This window comes from Alligator sinensis, unplaced genomic scaffold (genome assembly GCF_000455745.1).
Source record: "Alligator sinensis unplaced genomic scaffold, ASM45574v1 scaffold439_1, whole genome shotgun sequence".
Classification (NCBI taxonomy): domain Eukaryota; kingdom Metazoa; phylum Chordata; order Crocodylia; family Alligatoridae; genus Alligator; species Alligator sinensis.
In genome coordinates, this window is record NW_005842523.1 from 934,939 (window position 1) to 943,864 (window position 8,926).

At 42.8% G+C, this 8,926-nt stretch overlaps 1 protein-coding gene across 8 annotated transcripts in view; it reads right to left on the minus strand.

Annotated features, from left to right (window-relative positions):
- Positions 1–8,926, minus strand: part of ELP4 (elongator acetyltransferase complex subunit 4) — a 268,164-nt gene that overhangs the window by 227,817 nt on the left and 31,421 nt on the right. For 7 of the 8 annotated variants that reach the window (XM_025213344.1, XM_025213342.1, XM_025213337.1 and 4 more), the window contains exon 3: positions 4,757–4,878. The gene's annotated coding sequence lies outside the window, so the exon portion shown is untranslated. Of the gene's footprint in view, positions 1–3,226; positions 3,429–4,756; positions 4,879–8,926 lie in introns of all 8 variants that reach the window. The other variant, XM_025213338.1, reaches the window with a different exon arrangement.

The window sequence follows — 8,926 nt, forward strand, 5'->3', positions numbered from 1 at the left end:
CACTACCCAGCTACAGAACTGCAGCTTCTCCTTGCCCCCATGGACCTCTCCTGTGCTCAGATCCCACTGCCATACAGAGAGAAAGGGAGGGAGACCCCCCAGAGTGGTCGGGGGGGCCCTGCCATGGTGGCCCCCCCTCCCACCATAGCAGCGAGACTCCCAGCCCTGCAGTGGGTCTGTCTGCTCTCCCTGCAGCAGCGGGGCAACAGGCTCCCTGTGCCTCCCATTGCTTGTGCTGCTGTGGCCTGGACCTGAAAGGCTCTTCTGTGTTACCAGGCCAGACCCTCTCCAGCTTGCCCCAGAGGGAGGGGGGTCCAGTCCCAGTGGGGTGGCCTCTGCCAGGCATGCTGTGTCCTTCCCCCTCCCACCTGTGGCACGGGGGCTGCATGGGGCCTGGGACAGCTTTAAGGCAGAGCTGAGCATACAGCTGGCTCAGCCAAAGGAAGAGGCACCATGGCAGCTGGAGCAGGCGGCACCAGGATTGAGGGGTTGCTGCTGGCCCCTTGAACAGCAAGTGTGGCTTCAGGGTGTTCCTGAGGGACAAAGGCACAGCAAAAATCCCAGTGTTAGGGCTACAGCAGCAGCTTTCCAGGCTGGAGCTGCTGTCCCTCAGGAGTGCCCTAGGGCCAGGCTCACCATATAAGGGGCCAGCAGCGATCTGGGCACCACCTGCTTCAGCTACCGCAGCAACTCCTCTGCCCGAGCCAGCCACATGCTCAGCCCTGCCTCAGCCAGCCCCATCCAGTGCCACAGGTGGGAGGGGGAAGGATGTATCGCACCCAGCAGAGCTCATCCTGCTTGGACTAGACTCCCCTTTCCCCAGGGCAAGCTGGGAAGGCCTGGCCCAGCAGTGTGGGGGAGCCTTTCAGGTCTGGCTCACAGTGGAACAAGCTTGGCAGCAGGTGCACGGAGTCCACTGCCCTGCCTGGGCCCCACCAGACCCACTGTGGGGCCAGAAGTCTTGCTGCTGCAGTGGGAAGTTCCTGCCTGATCCTTATGGGAGGGGAGGGTCTGGGACCTCCCTCCCTCTCTCCCCATGGCAGACAGGAGAGGCCCACAGACCCAGCTCCGTCTGCAGCCCCAGTTCCAGATCCTGCCCACAACGGCAAGAGGAAGCCACAGCTCCGCAGCTGGGCAGAGCCCCTTAGTGGCTCAGCTGTGCCCACTGCCCCCTGCCTGCAGCTCTCTGCTGGCAGCCTGAGGCCTGTGCAGTGCCAGGTGCAGGGGAAAAACATAAGGGGCCAGGGCCACGGCTGTGGTCCTTTCTGCTGAAAGCCACTAAACAAAAACAATAAGTTGTAAACGGTATCAATATAATTGGCATTTAACCATTTAATCATTTACATCCCTAGTGTCAAGATGTTCAAGGTGACCAGATTTTGTTTTATGAATCTGAAAAAGAAATATAAATTTAACTAAAATGACTGCAGGACTAATGAAACAGCATTTTAATTTTTGTTGCCTAGTTTGTTAAGTTTTTATACATAATAGCAAATTAATTGCAACAAAGTTACATTTGGTTTTGCTTCAATTTTAAATGGACTAATATAGCTCTAAGCCCTTAGCATATTAGTAAAGCATCTAAGTTCTTTTTAACTGGAGAAAAATATGTGTTATGTTATATGGGAGGACACTTCTCATCATCTGCACCCCTTTGCACCCCCTTTTCAAAATCCTAGATCCATCCATACCCACGCTCAGTTCACAAAGGCTAGGGTTAAATTTTGCCTATATTTTTAAATGTGTCAGTCACAGTGAAATTAAATGAATGCAAACGTAAAACCTGTATAAATCATTTTATCAGTTTTGTTTCGCTTTTCTTCCTACCAAGATGTATGACATTTTTTTTGTTCAAATTTAAGCCTGACTTTAGCTTTGAAAATGGAGCAAAACAACAATACTAACACGTGAAAAGATGGTAATCAATATCAAAGGTTTAGTTTAATTTCAAGATTTTTTTCACAATGGAAGTGAAATATACCATAACTTCTTTCATTAACTTCTCAAGCTGTATACAGTTACAGTAGAGATTTTTTTGTTTGTTTGTTTTTTCTAGAGAAATGCTCTGAACTGTTTAAAATATCTTTTTAAAAACATAATGTATATAGTTCTATAGATTTTTTCAAGAAGGGTGTAATTTTTTGTGTCGCATCTTAATGCTGACTTCCTGAAGAAGCTTTGACTACAATAGGCATGAATATGTCTTCAAGGAATGATGGATAAATTGCCAGGTGGTAATATCATATATCTTAGGCAGCTGATGGGGGCTTTTTATCCTCTACTAGTCTTAATTATACATAATTTTAAGATAATTATGTTCTATAAGATTGTCTTTTACCCTTTATACTACCAGCAATATTTATCTTGGTTATAGGTTCAAGAAACTTCCAACCATATAATAAAATTAAAGCAAAGGGAAATATAGCATTTCCATAATGCACAGTGTGTATAAAAAGTCTCAATGTCCTTGCTGTGGTCACTAAGTTGCCTAATGACACATTTTTAAGATACAGAAATAGTGAATTGAACTATTAGTCATCGTTTAGTATACCAAACCCACTGCCTGAATTTTGTTCAATAGAAAATGGATTGATTTATAACTCATGGTTGTTGGTAAAAATCTGTACGTCTTTCCACTGTAAAGATGCACAATCTACTTGGTCAACCCCATTTAACTACAATTCTCAGTTACTTTAAGGTCAGGTGCTATTTTAGAGTCTGACTTCAGAGATTCCATAGATCTCTGCTCCAAACTGCCAGAACAACCTCTCTGAAGCTTAGCAAGCTAGTTTTAAGGAAAATTTTAAGATCTGGAAATCTAATTGCATGCTGGGCCACGGAACAGGGAAGATTTGAATGGGGCAGCTGAACAGGTGCTCTAGACTCTCCTTCCCAGTCAATGACTGGATTACAGTACCATACCAAGACTAACCCCATTAAGATCAGTACTAGTATTTTAAAGTCACACATGCTGGCCTTCATTAGGGGTTCAACATGCAAAATGGCAAGCAACAGAGGCTTCAGTCACAAGTATAAGCTCCCAGATGTTCGAAGATCAGTGTCTACAAAGTTATCACTGAAGCTGCTCAAGGAAGGTAACTAGAGTAAACACAGGGGGTTTGTGCCCTTATTGTGCTTTGTCCTTTCAACAAGGGAGAGTGAACCAGTATACACAACTTCATGTCAAATACCCAAAATGGACTGAAACAAACTGCATTTTGCCAACCTTTCTTAGTTGTTGTAATCCCAGGTATTCTTTTTTATAGAAGTAACATCATTTTAGAAAAGTTTCAAGTTGACAGCATCCTTTTGCCATGTTTTATCGTTACGTACAGTAAGCAAACACTTCTGGAAATGAAAACGTCCATAGTATAAACTTCTGTAGTTTTTCATTGGGAAGAGGAAGGATTTTTTCCCTCAAAACACTTCTATAATTAACAAAAGATAAAAGAATACAAAAAGCCAAAACTGGCATATTCTGTGACTGACTTTTTTAAAAACAATGCAATAAAATGTGCACAACAAACATAATAGAAAAAATAAGTGTAATGAATATTTACAGTAGTTAGTCCATTGTAAGATACAGAAGTATACAATACAATGAGTAATTAACTGGACAATTTAACCTTAGTGAAATAATTAACCACAAAGTCCACATAATGTGGACAGCCTGCATGAAATACACTTTAAAATTACAGACTTTGTCATATAAATTAATCTTCAAAATTAGACAAAAATATCATTGTATTATAAACACAAAAGCAAATAAAAAACTCATCCACAAATGAATACCTCTTTCTTGGGTTACAAAACCAAGACCACTGGATTTTCATAACAGCAATTATAACATGTCACTGAGAATCCTAAGTGCTCAAGATAATACTTAATGGACATAATGACACCAGAATTTATGCTTGAGTAAAGAAAAAAGAAAAGTAGTAGTTTAGTCCAGAGAAGTAGAATCCCACAAGATTTTAAGTGGCCAGACCTCCACATGACTTCTAGGCATCTAAGTCAGTAAATCAGAAAATACTCTGAATGTTAGACTACACAGTCCTTAAAGGCTGTTAAGAAATATGGAAATGTATTAATTCATTTTAGTATTTTTTGGAGCTCAACATTTTTGATTAACAGATATTTTCCATTAAACTGTGCAAGTTATAACTATCTCATTGAAAATAAATATATTGAAACACACCCCAATAAGTGGAGGAAAGGCCTTATCTGTAAATAATTCAGCATAAGTAACTTTATGTATGAGAATAGTCTGACTGAGTTTGATAAGATTAGCTGCATGCATGAATGTTTCCCAGATCACAATCCAAAATACTAAAATGAATGGATAAAATTTTCCTTAAAACTAGCTTGCTAAGCCCAATTCAAAGCTCAGTGAAGTACACAGGAATCTTTTCCCTGTTAACAGTGCACTTTGGACCAGATCTTGAGATCACTGATCATGCAAACAGAAATACTCCTTTATGTATATTTTCATGTTTAAAATGTTTAATTATTTTTTCTACAGATGAATACAGGAAACCTCTGAAGTAATTTTGAGAGAAACTGTTGAACTACCTTACCACATATTTTTCAAGTAGACAGACAAAACTGTAAGCAATGTATTTTCTTGATTTTACTTATTAATTTGTTATTGCAGTATAAATATTTAGTGCCTTATTCAATTCACTGAGGTAAAAAAATCTTGTCAGAATAGACATTCTGGATAAACTTTAATCTTATTTATCAAATTTTTTTTTACCTTCAAGATATCAGCAGGATCTTCTTTGGCAGAAGCAACAAACAAATGATGTCCAGATACAATTCCCTCTGCGAGAAAATACTTGAATAACAAGTTGGAGTAAATACCATATTTATCTTCCTCTGTGAAAATAAAGGAATTTTGGTTAGAAAAAAAATATAAGTGTGTTTGCTTGTGCTAAGCACTCTCCTTCACCCATATTTTCTTAAACGTTTACAGAAGTCTTTTGGATTTCTCTTTTGGTCTGCCACGCTGATCTGGTGGTGAACATTGCAGTAGGAGCCAAACTAACATTGCAGTGGAACCAAAGTTTTAAATGTATGGTTCCATAACACACGGATTTCTCAAGCTGGAACAGATAAAGAGCCCTGGCATCCACGAGCACCCTGACATAGTTTAGGGACCATATCCTAGCAGCTTCCTCCATCAGCTAGGAGGAATCATGCCCTTTTTACGTACAACTTCCCACTGATCCTCCGAATATCAACCAACTTTTGTTGCCATAGTAGCAGCTCACAGAATTTCTTTACTGTTCCCTCACCTGATGGTTCAACCTTTGGGTCAATGGGAAAAAGATGACTAATATATGAATCTCTCATGCATAAGCACAAGCTGCCTCTGCTGTCTAAAGTGTTATCAGATCTTAAAAGCATACCATCTTTCTTAATTACATGTAACAGCTAATCTCTATTTAATCTTTATAAATAGCCAGTATTGATGCATATATAAGTAGAGATAAATGTATATACATTTGTAAATGTATAAATAGAAATTATCTTTATTTATACACTTGCAAATCTCTATTTCTATTACCGCATTTACTCAAATCTCAGATGACTTTGAATTTAATATGAGCCCCCAATAATTAGATTCTATACATGAAACATGTAAAAAATTGTTCTAATTTTCATGTATAGAACCTAATTACTGGGGAGCTGTCTTTAATTCAGCCCTCCCACCATTGCAGGGGGGCTGGCAGTGGGGACACAGGTGGTGTGAGGAGCTCAAGCAGCTTACCCCCATGTGTGCCTCCTCTTCTGCTACCTCTGCCCCCTGCCTATCCCCTGCCCCCTGCTACCTCTGCCCACCCATAGCCTTGAGCCCCTCTTCCCCTCTGCTCCCCTTCCTATCTCTCCCCCTTCCCCTGCAGCCTCTATTCCCTCCTTCCCTCTCCCCTCCAGCCTCTGCTTCTCCCCCTCCCCTTACCCTTGCTCCACATGGCAGGCTCAGTCCCTGTTCTAGCCTGGCACATTAAGCATGGCCTCAGCTGCCATGCAGGCTGTGCGCCATGGCTAAAGGGCCAGGCTGGGGCCATGCTCAGTGTCCCAGGCTGCAGCGTGGATGGACCCTGCCAGCATGGAGCAAGGGTAAGGTGGGTGAACAGAAGCTGCACGTTGCAAGGGGGGGTGGGGGGTGGCAGGGAGTTATGGAGAGGTGGCAGGGGGGAAGGGAGGCAGACAGCAGTTGTGGCTATGCCTTGACCCTGTGTAGTGGCTGGAGTCCAAGGCACAGCAGCTGTTTGCCATCTCACTGCCCTCATACTTGATTTTAAGACAAGGGGCTTTTCCCATCTTATATGGGGGAAGGGGAAACCTCATCTTCAAATCAAGTAAATACAATATATTACATTTCTCTACTATCATCTCTATTTACACATTTATATTTTCACATTAGCAGTTTTCTCTTCTCAAGTTCTGAAGTTCTAAAATGGTGTAAAGTAGGGCCATTCTGACTACCTTTTCATGTGCTAGCTCCCAAACCAGAAGCAGTATAGCCAGTTAGTGCCAAAGTAAAAAGTTAAATTCACACGTAGTACTGCACCGAGTGGCTCTGCTTGTTTAGGAATATCATGGAATATCTCAACAAAGTACTACTTTGTGTCTTCTAAGGAAATTCTAAATGTGTGGGAGTGTACATTCAGACATTGTAAAACAGACATAGAAGCATCTGTATAAGCATTTATGTAAAATGTAACTCTATAGATATTTATTTTTTAAAAATGATGTTTTAATTGGCATAAGAGAGTTTAAAATTGGTAATTTATTTTCAAAGCTACCGGTTATAAGTTAAACCTCAGAAACAAGGAGAGAATGAAAACACATAAGAGTCTATGATCTTTCAAGCAATTATATAATACTTTACAGATAAACTGGGAGAAATCTTTGCGTATTCAAATCAATGTCCCATTGGTTTAAAAAACATCAAAATTTGACCTAGTATATATCAACTTCTTTATTTAATATTTTTGGTAGGTAAGCATCTCAATTTAGTGGATTCAAAATTCATTGGATTTCATTTGGCTCAAATAGCATTTTATGTTATTCTACATGAAGGTTAAGGCAATGAGAATAAATAACACATTTTCAAAATCTAATGCATTTCTGATTTCCTGACTTACCAGAAAATATAAACAATAAAAATATTTTTATGCTCAGAAAATATTATTCACAACAAACCACCAGTGTAATTAAAATTATGAAGTACTTAAGATCATGACCTGTAACGTAGGGTAACCTCAATTAGGTTAAAAAATCTGTACTATTTTCTTTCGGTGAAAAATATGTGCAAAACCCTCTCAGTATATTTGTAATCTCATTCTCCCTCTATTCATCTAGCTTTTGAAAGATAAGCACAAGTAAAAATCTCTCATACAAAGTGGAAATATGGTTTTACTTAAGGAAAATAGGAGGACACACTCCACTTTGTAACTTGGACATCATTCCTTTCCTGTCCAGTCTAAAATGACATGTAATGATAAAAAGAAGCCAAAAAAAGTTTGTATTTCTTACAACCTACAAAATGGAGAAAGGTAAACAAAAGAAGAAATATACTGAAATGTACCCACGTACTGCACGCTGGAAATGACTGCCACCATCAAAAGAACCACTACATGGTTTTGCCACAGTGAAGCCTGGGCATGCTTGGTCCTTACACACTACAGCACAAAAAAGACACCATGTAGCCACTTCAGGGTGGTACTCACTGCTTCCTGGGACATTTCCAGCATCATGCTAAGGTGGCTGCATTTTGGGATGTAGTGCACAGATACAGGGAAAATTGACAGCATCAGAAATCGGCTTTTTTTACCCAATGCAGCTGATAATGTGGTCGGATAAATGCCCCACGCATTGCACAGCTGCAGCATGCATGGGGCCAGGAGTGCAGCCCGGCATTTTGGAGACCAGCATTAGGCTGGTAAGTCTGGTGTGGGGGAAGAGGTAGAGGGAGGGAGGGGATGTGCGGGGGGGAGGGCAGATTGAGGCTCTTGCAATGAGGGAGGGAGTGGGGCAGGGACAGGTGCTGCTCAGCTGGGGCAGGGCATGGGATGGAGCCACGAGCAGTTCATTCAGAGGGTGCAGGGAGGGGTGGATCCCTCTGCTGTGCGCATCCCAGGAGGACATGGGGCGTGCATGCCCCTAGATCTACGTGTGGGGCAGGATGGGCTGTCACTGTGGGTTAGGGCTGGGGGGCAGCACTGGGCTCTTCCCAGTGTGGGGTCTGGGCCACGCTATGATTGGGGTGGGAGGCAGCAGCGCTGGGAGTGGGCCAAAGGTGAATTTTGGGGGAGCTACGGTGATTTTGGGGGGGGCTGTAGCCCCCTCCATTGCCTTTCCCAGCACTGCCACTGCCCACCCCAAGCGCAGCCCTGGCCCAAGCCCCGCAACTGGGAAGAGCCTGGTGCTGCCCTCAGCCCCAGCCTGCAGCAGCAGCCCGCCCTGTCTCACTCCACGTGCAGATCCAGGGGCACATGCTCCTATGCCCTTCCGGGCTGCATGCGGGGGGGGAGCTGCAAGCCCCCCCATGCCCCCCAGACAAGCTACTCGGTCAGATGGATTGCTAATTGGCTGAAGGGTCGTACTCAGAGGGTGGTGGTGGATGGGTCATATTTGGGTCACATTCGACCTGGAGGGAAGTGCGCAGAGGAGTTCCCCAGGGCTCGGATCTTGGGCCCGCGCTGTTCAATTTCTTTATCAGTGATTTGGACGACGGGGTGAAAAGCAACCTGTTCAAATTCACTGATGATACCAAAATCTGGGGTGAGGTGGGCACGCTAGCAGGGAGGGAAAGACTGCAGAAAGACCTGGATAGGTTGCAAGGGTGGGCTGACAAAAACAGGATGCGTTTCAATACGGACAAGTGCAGGGTGCTGCACTTGGGCAGTAATAACCG